This window comes from Anastrepha obliqua, chromosome 1, assembly GCF_027943255.1.
Source record: "Anastrepha obliqua isolate idAnaObli1 chromosome 1, idAnaObli1_1.0, whole genome shotgun sequence".
NCBI classification, from domain to species: Eukaryota; Metazoa; Arthropoda; class Insecta; order Diptera; family Tephritidae; genus Anastrepha; species Anastrepha obliqua.
This window is the reverse complement of record NC_072892.1, coordinates 86053599-86074144: the sequence shown is the minus strand read 5'-3', so window position 1 is coordinate 86074144 and position 20546 is coordinate 86053599. Positions and strand designations below refer to the sequence as shown.

The 20546-nt window shown below is 33.7% G+C and overlaps 1 protein-coding gene across 1 annotated transcript in view; it reads right to left on the bottom strand.

Moving 5' to 3' along the window:
• LOC129253147 (uncharacterized) overlaps positions 1-16752 on the bottom strand; it is a 32562-nt gene extending 15810 nt beyond the window's left edge. The window contains exon 1 of the mRNA XM_054891412.1: positions 16661-16752. The gene's annotated coding sequence lies outside the window, so the exon portion shown is untranslated. The remainder of the gene's footprint in view (positions 1-16660) is intronic.
• Positions 16753-20546: the final 3794 nt, after the last annotated feature.

Genomic DNA, 20546 nt, shown 5'->3' with positions numbered 1-20546 from the left:
AAGTGTTATAGAGCAAATAAATACTATTTATGTATGCATGAGCGTGCGTTTCATAATATTCAATATTGTTAATTATGTACGCGGTTTTATAAGAAAAATTATTTAATTAACTAATCAAAAATTAAATTGCGATAACAGCCTTTCGCTCACTCTCGGATGCAATTTATATATATGCAAAGGAAAAGTCGTCCTGGATACTTAAGCACATTACTATTTAGATTATTTCTGGTTAATTTGGGGAGATATTCAGTTCAAAAGAGGCTTTTAAAAATATTATATTATATATATATTATATATTGTTTTTCGCGGTACGTCCACTTAATTTTAGTTGAAAGATCCGAATTTTTTCAGTTTATACGTGTGACTAAAGGGTATGTCAGTTAATAAAAAGAGTAAATAAAATTTGAACCAACAGCTTATTCTGACATGGCTGCTTAAAAAGCTTTTGAATTTACGATGCTTTACTAAACAAAACAATTTTTGTATGGCAACTACTTTGTAATTTTTTTTTTTTCAAAAACTAGTATGACCCGCTCAGCTATTCAAAACGGACTAATTTTTGACGAATATAAGTTGACTCAGCAGGCAGTCAAACATGACGAAACATCGATTCCAAGCACATCGTATTTAGTATCTGACATAATTTAAACCATCAAAAAAAATTAAAGGAAAATAATGAAAACTCGTAACAGGAATAGGTACGGCCTTGAATTATAATAAATAAGAAAGTTTACATTGTTAAATTTCTAGCCACGTATATTTGCAAATTGTTTCTTCTTAAGAAATGTTTGGGGAATGCTTGCGGTTATTGCTTGGATGTCAGGACAGGCGCCATTATATTTGATATATAATTGTCTATTTTTAGTATGACACCGAAGTTATAAAAAAATGGAAAATCGAAATTGATGCAGGTAAAATAATACAAGAAAGTACACAAATATTTAAAAGGGTAACCATGGAACCGATTAGGATTGGTAATTCTGACGACATATTTACAACAAAGCCTAATACCTGGGCATAACAAACAACTCCAAATTAAACTGGTAGGAAAATATAAAGAAAAGGCGAAATTAAATCAAAAGTTACTCTCGAAATCCACACCGACTGACCTCAGTTCAAATTATCATTGAAAAATAAATTCCGCATTTATGAAATAACAATTACACCTATTTGGAAATATGGGATACAGATTTGGGGCACTGCTTCCAAATCAAACTTAAGTTTCCTGCAGCGAGTACAATCTAAAATACTTAGGACCATTACTAATACAGAAGACACATAAGCAGGTTACTGACGCACATAAATTCTATGATGAGAAGGCTCCCAAATGTAGTGAAATATTGTCAAAGACATCTTAAAAGAAAGACACCAAAGGATCTGGCATAAAATATGTAGTCAAATTGTAAAGTTTTGATGCGAAATTTTTTGTATTCACTTTTATTTACTAGTGGCATTAATTTTGTTAAATGATCTTGTGAGCAGTGGTTCTTCAATACTACTCTTTCTTTCATTTTTTTTCTTTTTAGTCAAATTACTTATTGTCTCACGACACGTGTAATATTTTATGGAAGCAAACAAAAAACAAATTGTAAACGGTACTAATTGAGCCCGTAATCCGCTTACGGGGTGCTTATTTAATTTAGAAATTATTATTATCTTTATTGTATACAAGTAATTACGACTTTCTCGGTAACCCCGTATGTGCATATAAAATAATTGGATCGTGTATTCTTTGCATGTTGTTTGACCGAGTTCCTTATTTAATTTGTGGGGTGTGTCTTGATGTTGTTCAGTTTTATGCCGCCTCCGAACGGCAGATGATGTTTTATGAGGAGCCTTTTCATAGCGAAAATACACTCGGAGGACATTGGCAAGTCTGTCGAGCGGATGACATTTACTTATATTAAATTACACTAGTTTAGGAATTTTTACTTTTAAAAATGGTCCTCGACCAAAAAGCGTTTTTTAGACTAACTTGAGGTCGCTGAAACCAAAAATGAATTAAAATTTTTTTTTTCAAAGAACGGTTTCCGAGATATTCCCAAAAAATCTGTTTTTTGGGCAATAGTACAGTTATTACCTGCAATCTCGAAAACAGTGCGCGCCATTTCTGTGAAGTGCATAAATTTCGAAAGGCACACATATGGCACACATGGCAATATATAATTCGAGTCAATGGAAGTCGTAGTTTTCGCAAAACAGCTGTTAAAAGTAAAAAAAGGCATTTTTGACGTTTTTTACTAAATTATCAAAGTTTATTAACTTTTTTCTGGAACAAAAAATTTTTTTATATCGACATAAGACAAGTTTTCTGAAAGACAATTTTGTCACCTACGTTTAAGCCTAAGTTTGTTTGAATCGACGAAAAATTGTAGAAGTTATAACATATTATGTGAATTAAGACAATTTCATCGTATATCCTTTTGATGTATACAATACGGTTTCGAACAAAAGTGAATAAATCATGCCAGCCTGCGTATTGAGTCACGCAAAATAACTGTTCTTAGGCTCACTACGAGTATAATTAAAAATAATAATTATTTCATACAAATAAATATACATATATAATTGTCGCAGAATAGGCTTATTTGCCCATTGTACCAATTCCAGCTAATTGCCCATTCTACCAATTCCAGCTAAATAAGAGCTAGGTATGAACATTGTACGTCTGTGTATATTTTTCGGTGGCGCCATATTTCTGCAAGTATAAATTTGTGCACGACGACAGAGGGCTAATGAAGAATTTTGAAAAACTTTGGCAAAAAAACCGGTAAACACAGCCCTTAAATACCTGAAACCCAAGTTCCCAAGGTTGTTAACAGAGAAAATCAAAGCCGGTATATTCGTCGGTCCACAGATAAAGAAATTGTTTACGGACACAGAATTTCAACAATGCCTTGACAGTTCCGAAGCTAAAGCTTTTAAAGCTTTCCAAAAAGTTGTTCATGGATTCTTGGGAAACAACAGGAGCAACAACGGCCGTCAATTGATTCATACAATGATGAAATACTTTAAAACTATTGGTTAGTATTGTAAAACGTACATACTCCAAAATATATTTATCATATAAATTGATTGGAAAATTATTGGAAAATTTACAATTAACTTTGTTTTTGTTAACAGGTGCTCTCAAGTCGTAGAAAATGCACCTACTTCACAGCCATTTGGATTTTTTTCCTCCGAATTTGGGGGCTGAAAGTGATGAACAAGGCGAGCGATTTCATCAAGACATTGCTACAATTGAAAAGCGTTATGAGGGCTTTTGGGATCAAGGAATGATGAGCGACTACTGCTGGATGCAACTTTGTGAAGATTCCGTGCAACATAAAAGAAGAAGTTTGAGAGTAAAAGCGTACTTTCGACCTCAAACATAGCCAAGTCAAAAGCTGCAAAATCACACGTGTTGACTTTATGGGTCATAACTTCTACAATTTTTCGTCGATTCAGACAAACTTAGACTTAAAATGTGACAAAATTGTCTTTCAGAAAAAAATATATAGAAAAATTTGTTGTTCCAGAAAAAGTTAATAAATTTTGATAATTTAGTAAAAAACGTCAAAAATTCCTTTTTTTTACTTTCAACAGCTGTTTTGCGAAAACTACGACTTCCATTGACACGAATTATAATATATATTACCATGTAGGTTATATGTGTGCCTTTCGAAATTTATGCACTTCAAAGAAATGGCGCGCCCTGTTTTCGAGATTGCAGGTAATAACTGCACTATTGCCCATTGGGAATATCTCGGAAACCGTTCTTTGAAAAAAAGAAATAAAATTCATATTTGGTTTCAGCGACCTCAAATTAGTGTAAAAAACGTCTTTTGGTCGAGGACCATTTTTGGTGTAAACTAGTGGTATGTGAGGGAAAAAGTGCCGATTGTATTTTGCCTTTAATTCGATGTTGAAATTAATTATAATGACTCGTTTTTAATAAAAGAAAATTTCTTTATAATCATCAACTCCTGAGTAAAGGAATAATGTGACTAGGCTCGACTAGGCACTTTTTATTGTATTAGGTCCATATATAATTAGCCCACGTTGTATTGGCCGTTTTGCTTCAACTGTTCACACTGGTCGTAGTGGACTGCAGAATGTATCGAATTTTCTTTTACGTCCATTTTGAATCTCTCTAACATACCATTGGCTTCACCACAAAAACCAAAAAAAATGTAAGCACAATGTCACCTTGAAACTTATGTATAGTATGATCTGGTGCAATGTATGTACATTAGGGCGGGTCAATTTGTTCATAAAAATAAAACCGACTTTGTTTCGGCAACTAAAGTATTTTACTGGCAATACTGAATAAAAAGTTAATTACGAGCGTTCTCATTTTTATTTTAGTTATTAATCCCAAAGAAGTCTTCCTTATTTTGTTACATTTTTTTGAAAGTAAATGTATAAGTATGTACTTGCAACATGGCATAAATTTAGAAAACTTAAGGCTTATTATGCTTCGCATATATTCATATACATATAGAAAAAACGTAGTATTAGAAAAAATAGTCGTATTACATTAACAATTTGCCTATATCAATTAGTTTAAAAACAAAAAAAAAATGCAAATATGTAAAAAAATACGCTGATTTGAAGTGGCCCTTAAGCAAAAGTTTCAGCAAATCTAAATTCAACAGACTGATAACATTTCGCAAGTTGCACTTAGTTCTGGGTAATCAGACATATGCAAAGTGTATTCGACAGATTTTTATCTCATAGTTTATAGTTTATGCGAGTTGCATAATCAAACCTTTACACTCTCTAATCAGTCCTTGATCAGAGGGCAACGAAGTTACGTCAGCAATTCAGTAGATTCCTTTAAAATCGATAAGATATAAATATTAATATAAAATAATTATAAAGTACATATTTTATTTAACAATTCTCCAAAAATACAAAGAGGAGAATCAAACAATTTATGTTATATGAAGAAATAATTTTTGTTGATACATATACCTTCTGCTCAAATATGAACGAGACTGATTTAATAAAACACAAACGGTTAATTATTGTTCAATTTTTATTTTATCACCTTCAAAGTAATCACCATTGGAGGCGATACGCATATGCCAACGTTTTTTCCAATCATCATAGCATTTCTGGAAGGCCGATTTCGGTATGGATTTCAGTTCCTTCTTCAAATTCTCTTTTATGACCTCAATTGTCTCAAAATGTTTTCCACGGAGCGGCAACTTGAACTTGGGAAACAGGAAAAAGTCACATGGAGCCATATCAGGCGAATACGGTGCTTGCGGAACGATATTAACATTATTTTTGTTCAAATAATCGCGAACAAGACGTGATGTGTGAGCTGGTGCATTATCGTGATGCAAGAACCATGACTTGTTGTCCCACAATTCCTTCCTTTTAAGACGAATGTTCTCGCGCAAACGCTTTAAAAAAAAATAAAAATAAATAATTGGCGCGTACACTTCTGTTAGGTGTTTGGCCGAGCTCCTCCTCCTATTTGTGGTGTGCGTCTTTGTGTTGTTCCACAAATGCAGGGACCTACAGTTTCAAGCCGACTCCGAACGGCAGATATTTTTATGAGGAGCTTTTTCATGGCAGAAATACACTCGGAGGTTTGCCATTGCCTGCCGAGGGGCGACCGCTATTAGAAAAATGCTTTTATTAATTTTGCTTTCACCGAGATTCGAACCAACGACCTCTGATCACGCACCAACCCATTCGGCTACGGCGGCCGCTTTAAAACGTCTAAATAATATTCAGCGTTAACCGATCGGCCTTGCGGAAGGAACTCCGAGTGCACCACACCTTCGTAATCAAAAAAAACAGTCAGCATAACCTTAATTTTTGAGCGACTTTGGCGTGGTTTTTTGGGTTGATGTACGACCCTCTTTGAACGATTTGTACCACTGGAAAACACGTGCACGCGATAGAGCAGAGTCCCCATAGGTTGTCTGCAAAATTTTTAAGGCGTCTGAAGCCGAAATTTTGTTGGAATAACAAAATTTCAAACAAATTCTTTGTTCAACTTGAATTTCCATCGTTAAATTCGAAAAACACACTCGAGCTTGACTTGTTTACAGTAGCACAGAAAACAAACTATGTGACATATCACGCTGAAATTTGCCATGTAAACTTATAACCGTCCTACCATCCAACAAAAAATTAATTTTTGTCATATGTCATCCGCGGACCGTTTTATTGGTAAAGTCTATTCCTTATTGGGCAGAAGCTATATGTATGCTTCATTTATGCGTACACACAAATATATAGGTTTACCGTACGCTAGCTCAGTGCTTGGGTGAAAACAAATTGGCACGACATGTGCTTCGTGTCAACTTCTTTTTCTTACTCCCATATACAACTTATTGCGATTATTTACCTTCTTCTTTTCACTCGACCTGCCGCCTACACATGACGATTTGCCAAAAATTGAGTGATTGATTGTGACTCCATGTTATTACTTACTCAATGCAACAACGCAATTCAACGCAACGGATAGATCAGCAGTAGAATGTTTTCGAAAAATGTTGTCCTAATAATGCTAAAAGCAAAAGTAATAACGCGCGGCATAGTCAAACGAAAAACCAGTAAGCACAGAACAAATCACCGGACACGTGTGCGCACATTTTCTCATTTGTGCCTGCTCATTGCCATTGAACGTAGGTCGGCACATTTTGCACACAGCGAACTTATACACAAACTACTTTTTTACCCTAAATTTGCCTATTGCTAGGCCTCTTTTATAGATTCCTTCAAGCTATGCTGAAACTAACAATCCCGCATAGCTGGGCTTTAAAATGCGAAAAAACCACTTGTAAATCGAAAGTCATTACTTATATATCACATTAGCAAAAAACCAATAATTGTGAATGAAAATACATAAAAATATTCAACTCTACTAGGCATTTTAATTCTCAAAATTTAAGTAAATATCAAAACTATGTACATATACACATACATATGCACATATGGTAGATTAATTAGTTTTTTGGAAGCACGTTACTCGTTGATCCAAATTATTTTTCAATATGACCAGCTGTGGCTGGAATGATCTTGGTACCTCTGAATAAGACAAACTACAAAAGTATAAGAAATTTTGTAGGGGAAAATGGGGAGTTGTGAGACATTGTTACCTTTCGGCATTAATCATTTGTTTACATTCGATTTTAAGTGTCAACAAGTGTTCTCGATGCGATCTCACTTTTCAGCTAGCATTGGTCATATTTACACGCATTCGACGTCTCTCCAGTTACTGTGTTTTGCAATTTCTCGGTAAGTTTTTTTCATCATTTGTTTTGCGATACATTCGATCAGTTGTTGAAGCAAATTGCAAACGTTAATATATACAAATTATTAATTGTCCTATTAGCTTTGAATTTACACATTCACTTGGGCATGAACGTTCGATGTGTTTATGACTACGCGGCCATTTATAAAAAAAAAACGATTTGGGGAGTTGTAAGACAACAAATGTGGGGAGTTGTGAGACACCGTTTTTTTCGAGGTTTTACCGCATCTTTCATAAGTACCTCGCAATATTCATGCACTGTTTGTATATACCTATATATATCATGAAATTTTTGGTTAAATTTGAGTTTTTACAACTCCATCCATTGCGATCGAGCTGTGCACCTAAAGTGTTACGAACTGGTTATTATACATGTTCTCACTGCGAATCATCAGATTGATGGCATTGCATTTTTTATACACTTTTTTATAACAATTGTCTTTTCTTTTTTATTTTTCATCTTAATAAAGAACTAACAACTAAAATAAGTCATTTTTATTGATTTAAACCATGGTGTCTCACAACTCCCCACATTTTTGTATTTTGTATTATTTTTTATATTATTACATACAATTTTAATTTTAAGGAAAATTGTAATTTTGTTAAATAGGCCATACCAATAGCTTCCAGTATTCATTGACTAAAGATTCCATCGGTAATTTTGGTATATGACAACCTGGGTTTAGCCCGAGAATAAGGAACGGATTAGATACTATAAACCACTTTGTGTAAGAGCAAATTGAAAGAAAAGGAAGAAAAACCTTAAAAAAAAATTTAAAAATCTCCGCTTTTTCATATGTATTTTCAGTTTTAGGAACAACAAAAAATCGCAAGTATTCAAGTCTGATACATAAATATGTACGTCTGTATACAAGCAAGCGGGCCATGTATGGCAAAGAATTAGCACTGCTCTAATCTATTACACCTTCGACAAAAATTAAATTTTTGTTTAATATTAAACACAAGTATTTTATATGATTTTTTGACAAATTTAGTACTTTGGTAGTTAAAAGTCCTTTAAAAACTTAAATTGATGAAAAAATGAAGAACTCAGTGTGCAGCATTGAGACATAAAATATATAGTATAGTTTCATCAAAAATAAGTATTAGATGTCGATATAATAATATAGTTATATTGAAAATCTGCCAAGCTAAAATGCCGAACTGCTGATTAATCAATTAGTAGTGAATAGTGATTGACCTGTGCTACCTAATATTAATGGTACTCAAAGGTTAAGATCCTATCGATAATCCTACAAAACATTTCATGTGCAGCTTTGTTTTTATATTTTTTGTACAATCCAAAGATGCTGAGATTAGATAACAGGAGAACTCAAGTACAAGTACCCAGTCGGCTGTAGTATCTCCATAGAAATATATTTAAAAAATTGACTGTTAATTATTCAAAGTGCTACTTAGGCTAAGTAGCCAATTGAAATGAATTAATGCAAAGATTTAAAATGCAAAATGTACAAAAAAAGTTGTTTCTGTTTTTGGTGGCAGCTACTTCTATCTATCTAACTACCAACTGAACTCAGTGAGTACTGTGGATTCCGAAAAATGTTTGCCATTTGGAGGCGGCATAAAACCTGAAGGCCCTGAAAACGTTTCTTAAAGGTCGAAACAAGGAATTTTTATACCCGTGTGCCATCAATAATAGAACCACAGCCACATTTCAACAATGTACCTGCTATTGAGTGCCCAGATAAATGTTCAAATGCAGCACAGTACGAGAGTAAGCGCTTGTGCAGCTTTTCGTATAGCATGTTGAAAAAACATTTTGAATAAGTTTCATGCAAAAATTAGATATAGATTAACTGTACCCTTTATTCTGCAGAGACACCAAAAAAATTAAAAAAAAAAATGTGCTCTGATAACTATAATTTCCTAGGATATCGCGGGGTTAAACTAACTATGAAAAATGATATAGTACGCATCCCAGCCATGTGTATACACTAGAAACACATTGGTTTGGAACCATGTAGTAGTGCACAATGTGCAAGGTGCATTCAAAAAATAAGGTGGTTTTTTCGAAAATTTTAAGTTTCTCGAATTTACATCAACATCTAATTTGTCCCCTTCCAAGTAGTCCTACTCATTTGCCATTTCTCAAACCACCTCTAATCAAAAAGCGCTTTGGCATGGCCTGAACTCTTCCAACGATATGGACTTTATCTCCCCAATTCATGCGAATCTCCGATTTTTCATAGCCATTTTACCTTTTAAAATCTGGTGAGTTCACAGTCTCTGCAGTTTTTTGGCCACACAATTCGGATATTTTATCCAATTCTTTCCTAGCGAAATAAACCGTTCAAAAGTTAGTCGTTGTTAAGTTGTCGAAAATAAATTAAATATCTCATATAGGTGAAACAGCAATCATATGTCGTGTGGAAATATGGGCATGCGTACAAGCAAAACAAAAATAAAACTTAAAATAAAATGTACGTTGATCGCGAAATTAGAAAAGTTACTTACTCTTTCACGACACATCGTAGATATAAAATAAATTAAAAGTACAAATCAAACAAATCATACATATACTATATACATATGTTAAGTATGCAAATATAAAATCAAATGACTTAATCTTTATGGTCGAGAAATCGTTGAACCATAGTCTTGAAAATATTAATTATTATATATTTTCTAATCTTTCCAATCATTTTTTCTAATCTTTCTGATACCAAATGGCTTCCGCATAGAAATATCAGCGCGATCCACGAAACTCTTTAGTGGTTTGCTAGCATTAGACTCACCATAAATATCAGTGGCCACGCGCCTTTTTAATTGAATTCAACAACAAAAACACTTCCCAGCGAATAACTCTTATTTGACTTCAACTATTTCAAGTGTAAATATCGTATATGATATCCATATACATAAATATGTACGTCTATATATATCTTCTACTCAAATATGAACGAGACGGTATCAATAAAACGGTCCGCGGATGACATATGGCAAAAATAATTTTTTTGTTTTTTGGTAGGACTGTTATAAGCTTACGTGACGAATTTCAGCGTGATATGTCACATAGTTTGTTTTCTGTGCTACTGTAAACAAGTCCAGCTCGAGTGTGTTCTTCGAATTCTCTTTTATGACTTCAATTGTCTCAAAATGTTTTCCACGGAGCGGCAACTTCAGCTTGGGAAACAGGAAAAAGTCACATGGAGCCATATCAGGCGAATATTGCGGAACGATATTAACATTATTTTTGTTCAAATAATCGCGAACAAGACGTGATGTGTGAGCTGGTGCATTATCGTGATGCAAGAACCATGACTTGTTGTCCCACAATTCCTTCCTTTTAAGACGAATGTTCTCGCGCAAACGCTTTAAAACGTCTAAATAATATTCAGCGTTAACCGATCGGCCTTGCGGAAGAAACTCCGAGTGCACCACACCTTCGTAATCGAAAAAAACAGTCAGCATAACCTTAATTTTTGAGCGACTTTGGCGTGGTTTTTTGGGTTGATGTACGGCCCTCTTTGAACGATTTGTACCACTGGAAAACATGTGCACGCGATAGAGCAAAGTCCCCATAAGTTGTCTGCAACATTTTTAAGACGTCTGAAGCCGAAATTTTGTTGGAATAACAAAATTTCAAACAAATTCTTTGTTCAACTTGAATTTCCATCGTTAAATTCGAAGAACACACTCGAGCTTGACTTGTTTACAGTAGCACAGAAAACAAACTATGTGACATATCACGCTGAAATTTGCCATGTAAGCTTATAACAGTCCTACCAAAAAACAAAAAATTTATTTTTGCCATATGTCATCCGCGGACCGTTTTATTGATACCGTCTCGTTCATATTTGAGTAAACAAGCCTGCCATTTATGGCAAAGAATTATCACTGCTCTAATCTAATTATTATTACACCTTACTACAAAAATTAACTTGTTTTTGAATATCCAGCACAAGTATTTTATTATCATTTCTTGAAAAACTTACTTCTTTGGCCCTTAAAAGTTCTTTAAAAATAAAGCTGGTGAAAAAATTAAGAACTTAGTGTGCAGCATTGAGACATAAAATCTATAATTTCATCCGCATATGAAAATGTTCCTGGATAAATTTCACTGTCGCACGGTGTTATGCAACCAATATTGTTGTCACAGCAAAATACGCAAACTTCAAAAATAAATACTACATACATATATGTCGAGATAACAAAATTTTTCTATTAAACACCTGCTACCCTAAGACGCCGTTCTTTGTCAGTACTACTGATTGATAAATGATTAGTGAACAGTGATCCAACTGTGCTACTTAATATTAATGCTACTGAAAGGTTAAGATCATGTCTATAATACTACGAAACATTCTCTGTGAAGTTTTGTATTTCTATTTTTTCGTATTTATACAATCACAAGATCGCTGAGATTACACGTTGACATAGAGTAGATAACAGGAAAATTCAAGTGCAAGTACTCAATATTTTTAGGAAATACAATTAAAAATTGATTTGGTGCTAATTTGAGTATATTGGAGCTGTCTAGCTCACAAGAGTCAATAAACAATGATAAATAATTCATTAATTACGAGTTACCGGTCTCGAAATTTACCACGTGCCGCATGTATTTGTTTACAGGATTTGTTTTTACACGCTTTTCTAAAGCATGTATCTACCGTGTAAAGAAAGAGTTAGGTGTATTTCCAACTGAGATTCAGTAACGTGGTCGTGATGAAATACCACATCTAAAAAATATGTAGTATGAAAATTTCAGTTTGTATGGGAAAAACTATGTCCTTAACATTAGATTGCCTAATGAAGTCATTTTGACTGTTTTTAAATTTCAATTAAAAAAAAAATTTTGTACATATATAATGACACAGCTTCTTATAATTTTGTGACTTTTTGTACAACATATACAACCGTTTATTAATCATAGTAGCTGCCTCTACCCTCCTTCATTTCCTACATATATACAATATATATATATATATATATATTAGGGCGGGTCGATTTAAAAATCGCTCATTGTTCTGTGAAAACCATATTCTAGGGATCAAAATAAGAAACTTTGCCGAAGGAACCATACCTCTAAAACGAATTCTCATGTCCCCCAATTTCAAAATATCACCATTTTTGGCCTTTACATGAAAAAATCAGGTAAATGGCTATGTTTTTTCTTTATTTTTATTTATTTATAGTATAATAATATTTATTCTTTATTTATAATAACATCTATTTTTTCTCTTAAGAAATTTATTTAGTCAGAACATATGTAAATGAAAAAATTAATTTAAGTGAGTTATAGAAAAGAAACTAAAAAGTTCGACCCAAATTGGGGGACATCAGAATTCGTTTTAGAGGTATGGTTCCTTCGGCAAAGTTTCTTATTTTGATCCCTAGAATATGATTTTCACAGAGCAATGGGCGATTTTTTTGCCTCCCCACAAATCGACCCGGCCTAATAACTATATTAGCAAACATATTAGAAAGTACAAAGAAGAAGAAGACCGCCGAATTTTGGGGTACGATTGGACAACATCTTTACTGGAAATAAGTGCATTCATTGGAATTTTATAAGCTCGTGGAACTTAGAGGTAAAAAATTTAATAACTATTAATAATAAATCTACTAATAAATAAATAATAAATTTAAAGTGAAATATAGTTTTCGTAGATGGCTCCTACAAATATTTTTCAATATTTTAGATTTGAATGCTATGCATGCCTGGATCCTTCACAAAGAAGCGCCAGGAGTACAAATACTACGAAAACAGTTTTTGTTTCAGTTAGAAGAACATGAAGACCCACAGAGATTAACTGCAACATCATCAAATACAACATATTCTGACAAACGAAAAAATGTTCGATTTTGAACATGAAAGCTATCGACTTGAGCTTGCAGGTAGCTTCCCAAATACCCTTTTTGGGTGTTTGGCCGAGCTCCTCCTCCTATTTGTGGTGTGCATCTTGATGTTGTTCCACAAATGGAGGGACCTAAGTTTGACATTGCCTGTCGAGGGGCGACCGCTATTAGAAAAATGTTTTTCTTAATTTTGGTGTTCCACCGAAATTGTAACCTACGTTCTTTCTGTGAATTCCGAATGGTAGTCACGCACCAACCCATTCGGCTACGGCGGCCTAAATTTTAATTTGTTATCGATTTATGGATATTTAAAAGGTTATAAAGGATCCTCAAGTAGGACGAAAAAAGGCCAGACCCTTATGCCTAACCGAAGGTTTAGAAAAAAGTGTCCAACGGAGGGTTAAGCAAGTGAAAGTGGAAAACGTCTTATGTGTACATCTTCCACAGACATACTTTTGACATTTTTCATAATTTTTTTTTTTTTGGTCAATTTTTTGTTTTGTTATTGTGGCAAAGTTGTACTTGACAAATATTTCGTTTGTCAGATTATGTAGTATGTGATGATGTTGCAGTTATATCGGTCTTCATGTTCCGATGAATTATTATTATTATTAAATTTGTATAATAACAAGTTATACAAATATAAGCAGGCAGCAGCACAATATGGGCCATCGGCTGTCTGATGCCAAAAAATGTAAATGTACTTTAAATAAGGCCTAACGTTAAGTAATTATTTAAATACTTCTAACTAAATAAAATAAGCAGAGGTAAATGTAAGCTAACATTTTAGATCCGTCTTAACAAGTTGTTGGCTTTTAGAAATTTGCAGTATATTACTTCTTTTGGAGTTTGTATGCAGCGATTACGCCATGCATTTTTAAGCCATAACGATTTCTGCGTCGGTTAGGTTGTTAAAGAAAGGGGCAAAAGTGCCTTTCCCACAGTTTAAATTTGTTTGATAAATTACATTAATTAAACATATACCTGGAAGAAGTTTTGAAGACATGAATTTCCCAGCGATTTTTTTATTCTTATTAAGCACTAAAAGGCTTCCATCACGCAACGCAGAAATGGAAATTATGTCCTTGCTGATAGCTAATATATGTAGCTTTGTAGCTGCAAAGCAGGAATAATTGGATATGGATTTTGTTTCTTCACAATAAATTTAGGATCGTCTGTATTCGCAAAAACTGGAGGTAGTTCGGGATATGATTCTCGAGTTTTGTTGGGGATTTTCGCTTGCTATGAACACCAGGAGAAAATAGGGCGAACCTACTTTCCCTAGGTGGGGATGCCCCAAGGGGCATTGTTTCACACCTATATAATAACACTTAACCGTCGGAGATCACTCTCGTAAGCAACTGTACATGGACAATTTAAGTTGATTTATTAATGTGTTTACGTAGGTAAACGAATATGAATGCAAAGCGAGTACAACTACTACACACGGAAGAGATAGTGACCGTACACAACGAATGTTAGTCGGTGACTGTTTCGATGAATTTTTCTGTTTAGCAACTTTGTAATCTGTAGAAAGCTGATCTTCTAATTGGAACAAGAACTGTTTTCGTTGTATTTGTATTCCTGGCGTTTCTTTGTAAAGGATCCAAGTATTTCTAGCATTCAAATCTAGAATATCGAAAAATGTTTTGAGGGACCATCTACGAGAACTAGATTTAACTGTGTATTTTTTAGCCATTTGATCTGTCATATCAACTCAAAATTTTGTTTTGTTATAAAATTACATAGAAACATATCCGGCAACATTTTTTTTATATTGTAACTTTTATCAATTTTTTCAAATGTATGCCTGTAACTTAGAACAGCTACTACTTTATTCAGTTTGCTTTTATATATTGTGAGGACACAGTTTTCTGATTTATATAAAAAAGTCGAAAAACGAAGCTGTTATCCTACGTTTCTTTGGCTGCTTTGTGTAGTTGTCTTTTAATTCCTCTAATAGTTCCAACTAGTGTTTGGAGCTAGTGAGAAAGTTATCGGTCGGAATATTTCTTCCGCAGTTTTTATATGGCTCGACAAATTTTAGAACAATGTGTTCACTGCAAAGCATTGACGATGGTCGTTGTTTATCTTTCCCCAAGTAAGGGAAACCATTCAAATCGTTTTTTCTACTAACTTCTGATGCAAGCTGTATGCCAAAATTGTTAGGTTTATTAAGCATAGACTGTGTAAACTTGCAACCGGATTTTGTCGGAAATAATTGCTCGTCAACTGTTATATTTTTCCCTGGTTTATAGCAAGCTTGACTATCTCCATGAACTTGTCCCATATTTCGGTAACGAAAACAAATTTATTTGTTTGGTGGCGTCAACCTTCTTCGGGTTTTTTGCCAAAACGAATAAATCACAGGATTCGCTTGAACCTATCTCTGGGCATATTTTTTCTCAAAAATTCGGGGCCCCATTTTGCTGACCATAAATAACTAAGTTTTAAATTTTTTGCCCCGTAGGCTCCGCCTTCAATAACTCTCATCTATTTAACATTTCTTTCTTTAATTCAGGGCGAAAAAGATATCAATTGAACAATGTGTTTGAACGACTGGCAGTGCATAAAGCAAGCCTGTCTAAAGTCGGCACGTGCGCTGCTCGCGGCTCTCCCACTCTGTCAAAGCGTGTAGTCGTAGGATTACAGTCAGTGATTCTCCTTCGCATGGCCATGCCTGGCATAAGGATTCGAATAACAAGTACTACTTTAGTCAATGAACAACTGCAACTTTTCAGTATAATTTATGATCTACTTATATGTCATCATGTGATGGCAATCAAAAAAATATATAAAATCTTATTCCAATCCAGAGCCGAACTAGTCATATAAGAAATTTACTCAATGCAACATTAAAATTCATTTGATTATTTAAAATGTTAAAAGAAGTCGAATTGACTGCTTTTAGGTAATACAGGTATAGCACATATGCATAAGTACATACATATGTACATACCAGAAATGAAGGAGGGACGACAACTACAATAATTAATAAATGCGTTTATATGTATGTCGTACAAAAAATCACAAAATTATAGGAAGCTGTGCCATTATACTCGTATACATAATTGTTTTTCTAAAAAGCATTAAACTTTTATTATATTATAAACAAATTTTCTTTCACACATTAGTTATTCTCGCAGAATGCAGTCATTTTGTCTGTTTGACAATACATATAATATTAGTAGAAAGTAGATATTGCATAATACGCTGAGTTTTTAAATACCGATTTGCAAAATTTATTTAAATTTATTACTTATTAAAATTTGAAAAAATCTGTTACAAACACGTTTTAAAAGCTAAGCTGTTACTGCGCTTGTTAAGAAGTTCATAAAAATGGCTTTGTATTGCAATTAATGCACGAAAACTTTAAATTCATTGAATTCGATCGGTATTAATTATGCTGGATTTACGCAATCATTTTCTTAATATGAGGCATTATCGGACTCCACGCGAAGACTAATTGATATAAGTATAAAAAACAGCAGTTTAAAGTAAAGCGAGAACATTAGAGCAGTTTCAATATAATCAAACATGAATGCTTGCAATTAAACCCTTATCACATTTACTACATACAACCAATAAATTCACTATAGATTTTGTCTACGACAACGTGCGATCTGCGAGATGTAAATTGACCGCACACCAATCAACTAAACCAATCAACTTGACTTCACAGCGAATACTAATTTATCTAATGCTTTGTATAGTGCTCTTTATTGTCAGTTCCTCAAATTATGAGAGCGCCAGTGCGTCGCGAGTCGCGTCCAATTGGGAAAGTCCAGTACTTTTTATTCATGTTTAGAACAGCGTAAAATACTTGCGATTACCAATGTTTGTTTATTATGATATTAAAAATTACAATATTAAAAAAAAACATCGACTAACAACAAGTGTGGACAATTGTTTCTCTCTGGTTTCTGATGTATATTTTACCGCGGTTAAAAAAATTGGAAAGAAAAAATTCTTATTTGTCAATATTGTCCATTCAAAATACGCAGCAGCCAATCCAAAGCCCTACTGCGATAATATGCTCCATGTATAAAGTTTTTGAGCAAAATATGTAAATGTATGAGCGGAAATGGCAGTGTGAGAGAGAGAAATCGAAAGCGACCCAGCAAGTGTTAACGATGTGCTACTTGAGAGCCCTGATGCACACACACACACACATATGTATATATATATATACACATATATATTTATTTGCACACATATTATTTATTTATAAATGTAATATTAAGCGAATATTTTCGGGCGCTGCAAGTGAATGCGCTTGTGCGCGACGTATTGGCTGCTTGTGCGAAATTTGAGTGTACAATCGAAATAAATTGATTTGGTATCCGTAAAACGTTTAATATTTTAGCGATCGCCCCTCGTCAAGTTAAGACAAAACTATTTGACAAGTTTTTGCTATCTACCAAGTGCTGCATACAACTATTCATTGCAAATACTCAACGCTCTCGTCAAACTAAAAGAGAGGCTTAGCTTAAACTTGTGAGGATTATAATTGTATTATATTCTGCATTAGTAAATTATTGTATGGGGTGTTTTTTTAAGAGTTGGGAACCTAAAATAATAATATAGAACAGAAATATTATTGAAACGAACTTTTGTTTTTTAGTTTAATCTGGTAGATAATTTTTTATGAATATTAAATCTGGCGTATGCCCGCCGCGGCCACGGCTTACATGATCCATTCGATCAGTCTAATTTGTGACTACTTCTTTCTATAAATCTGGCCGAATGGCATCAATGGTGGCTTGAATTTTGCAATAAATCGCTTTTTATGAACCAAATGTCGTCGAAGTTTGCTGATTAGTATGGGGGAAGAAAAATTCAATCAGCACTCGTCACTCACAGTAACGGCAGCTTCTCCCTCTTACAGATTCTTTTTTTTTATATTTTTATTTTATTTTTTTCAAAATTATTTTTCACAATTTGAAAGCGTCATTCTGGAGCTAAATGTTTCATGATGGCTTGCCAAACTTCACTAAACTGAAATATCAACACAGTTTGCCCTTCTCAGCTCTCAAACCAAGGTTATCGATATCCATAGCTCTCATGCAGCTAAAAATACGTCCGATACTTTTAGGATTACCACAACTTAAGACTTAATTAGTCTAAACTTGATTTCTTTAACTAAATTTTTATCTTACGTTAGAAATTTAAAAGCCTGCAGTCTTATATTCTTAAGTTACAATCTTACATTATATTATATTAGTTTGGGAAAAAAGAAGTCCATTATTTTCTCGGTGGATGGATGTAGTGATCGATATCACTTAAAGCATTTAAAGTGTATACTCGTTGTCAAGGTGACATTTCACATTAAAAAAAGTATTTTGTTGTTCTTGGTTTGTTTCAATCGGCTGTGAGTTACAGGGTGGTGACAATGGATGTCAACAAAGAGTAAATTCGGTTAATTTTACAGAATTTCCCAAGAATTTCGAACAAAGGAAAATAATTTCTGATCCAAACATTTTTTTTGTTTTTAATTATATATTATACAATTATAGCCCTGATTTAAAGAGTAGATGGCATTTAGCGCTGGATTTATGAATTTGTAATAAGGCGACCGCCGTAGCCGAATGGGTTGGTGCGTGACTACCATTCGTAATTCACAGAGAGAACGTATTTGAACCTAACTTGAATGAAATAAGTTTTTTTTCGCGATTTAAGACGTACGTATCTGAGGCCAAAAATGTTACAAAATAGTTTAAATCACATGGCAGTTTGACATCCTTACAGTTTGACATCTTTGATTCCCACTATCTGAAAGTGTCATTTTTAGGGCAAAAAAGTACGGGGTATCCACTGCCGGACGTGGTTATTAGTGACCCCCAAACGCCCGAGTATTTTTATTACATGAGCTCACAAAAATTATACTTACTGGGCCTTAAAAGATTTATCCCATGGCATTACATTTTTTTTTATTTGCATACTTGGCTATTGTAGTGTAAGATTCAAGCTTTAATTTGTGCATAAATCTCTAACATATCAGGTTTTTTAGAAAAGTATGGGTAAAAGCATCCAAAACCGCGTTCTTATGGGTTCTCCCTCAATTCCCTCAAAAGCATAACGTGATGGGCACATTTTCCCAGATGAGATAAGTTTCCACACCAATGGGTATAACAAATTTCTTTTCAATGAGAAATAAAAAATAATAATAGCAACGAATTATCGTCGTTAGATACAAATGGATAATTTTTTATAGACTGAGATGTGCTTAGTTATACGAGGTTAGGCTTTTAGGTATAATTCTATAATAGTCTTAAATTTTTCAATACTTACTAAATTTAAAGAAAAAAAAAACACCAGTCTAACGGTTAGACGCGATAGAAGTGAAACCTTCCGTAAAACAAACTGAGAGAGAATGAGACGAAAGCAGCATTAGGGGCGGGATAATTATAGGTTCATTATAATATTGCTATAAAGTTCATATTTTATTTTCTTCATTTTATTATTATTCATCCTCAATGTTTTCAATTTCAACAAATGATACGAGTGGCTTATGATAGCTAAAATATGATACAAATGCTTTGGTTTCGATGTTGTCAACATATCTTTGAAATACCGCGTCAGTTGTTGTTTTTGATCGTGTTGTCGATTCAGTGCGATTGTTACACATTTTTAAATTGAATGTTGTATTGAGAAAGTCAATTGAAGGAACCGCTGTGTCCAATGCAAAATTTACGTTAAAATCGCCACTTAAAATCATTGGAACTTTATCGTAATCTTTTCTAAGTATCCGCGATACTTCTGGTGTATACTTTATTAAATTTTCGTGAATGAATTCCGTGATGCTATTTATTGATTTTTTTTTCTGTCGATATTCACGACACTTTTCTGCATTATTTTTCGGCATAATTGCGGTAAATATTTAAAAATGAAAATATTTACGAATATAAAAATACACACGCGGTTGCTATTATGAGCGTCCCCAGCAAAACCTGCGTGACCGAAACTCTAACACAATTACATTTTTTTGAATGTTACAAACACATATGCACGCAGGTTTTGCTGGGGCGTGACCGAAACTCTAACACAATTACACATATGCACTCGTATTTGTTTGAAAATCGACTTTTTTTTTTGGTTCTCCGTCACCTTTGGAAAATATGTAAACAGTAAGCAAACTTTATTCAAATATTTTCCCTCATTTTTGCATCAGTAAAATTAAACAAACGCCGTAGCCGAATGGGTTGGTACGTGACTACTATTCAGAATTCACAGAGAGAACGTCAGTTCGAATCTCGGTGAAAACACCAAAATTAAGGAAAACTATTTTTCTAATAGCGCTCACCCCTCAGCAGGCAATGGTAAAACACCGAGTGTATTTCTGCCATGAAAAAAAGCTCCTCATAAACATATCATAAAATAAAATAAAATAACTGTATAAAAAAAGTTTTTTTCTTGTGATTCGAACCAAGGATTTTGGATCGGAAGCTCACATTGCTAGTCGCTCGGC